Here is a 1,006-nt window from a genome sequence, read left to right as displayed (position 1 = left end):
CACTTTGATCTTACTTGTTGTTAGTACTCCAATCACAACCAAAGACGCAAGATGGGTGCTTGTACTTTTGCAAACTGGATCCATCAACATTTCTGATAATGCTGCAAAAAAAGGAGCACAAACAATGCAGTAATAAAATTGCATTCACATTGACTGTAAATTGATTCTTTATTGAAGGCCAGTTTTGACTAATTGATTCCCTATTGAGGCATTAACTGGTCAATTGATTCTCTACTGATGGTGAGGCATTAACTGGTCAATTAATTCACTAGAGGGCCAGATATTGGTCAGTCAATTTATTCCCTTCTATGGACCAGGTACTGGTCTGTCACCTGATTCCTGAATCAAACTTTGACTGGGCAATTTATTCTCCACTAAGGGCCAAACATCAAATGGTCAATTTACTCTCTACTAATTACCAGGTACTGGTCAGTTAATTGATTCCCTCAGAATCAGGCTTTGACTGGGCAATTTATTCTCTACTGAGGGCCAAACATTAACTGGTCAATTTATTTTCTACTAAGTACCCGGTACTGATCAGTCAATGACCGGTCAAATTATTCTCTACTGAGGGTCAGGTATTAACTGGTTGATTTGACCCCATACTGAAGCCAGGGATACAAATAGTTCCTTACCAGTAGCCATCTGAGCCACACGTTGCTATTCTCCTGGAATCCTTCTGATTCCATGCAACACAAAACACGCTTCCTTTGTGCTGTAAACAAAAGAAATATTTAATGTATAACTACATTAAATTTATACAACAATTATAATACGACAAACACAAAGCCCTGCTACATAACACTTACCTCTTGATAGCGGTGAATTACCTTGTTTTTATCCATATCCCAAATGAAGGAACCGTTTTTTGATGTTGACGCTGCGACACAATTCAGATCAGCTGTCAATGAAAACAAAAACATTTACTTGACATATTGCATCACATATAGACACAAACACAACACCTGTAGGAACACACCTCATGCAGACACACACAACATCTGTA

General features: G+C 38.3%; 1 long non-coding RNA gene across 1 annotated transcript; it reads right to left on the bottom strand.

Moving 5' to 3' along the window:
* Positions 1-2: 2 nt before the first annotated feature.
* On the bottom strand, positions 3-904 carry LOC117100676. Its single transcript, XR_004444163.1, has 3 exons — positions 810-904; positions 636-715; positions 3-101 (listed from the first exon to the last, which is right to left on the bottom strand). It is a non-coding gene; the product is annotated as an uncharacterized LOC117100676 (long non-coding RNA).
* Positions 905-1,006: the final 102 nt, after the last annotated feature.

This window comes from Anneissia japonica, unplaced genomic scaffold (assembly GCF_011630105.1).
Source record: "Anneissia japonica isolate Jap-2015-1 unplaced genomic scaffold, ASM1163010v1 scaffold287207_len1006_cov309_single, whole genome shotgun sequence".
Classification (NCBI taxonomy): Eukaryota; Metazoa; Echinodermata; class Crinoidea; order Comatulida; family Comatulidae; genus Anneissia; species Anneissia japonica.
The sequence above is the reverse complement of the archived record's forward strand: the minus strand, read 5'-3'. Positions and strand labels throughout refer to the sequence as shown.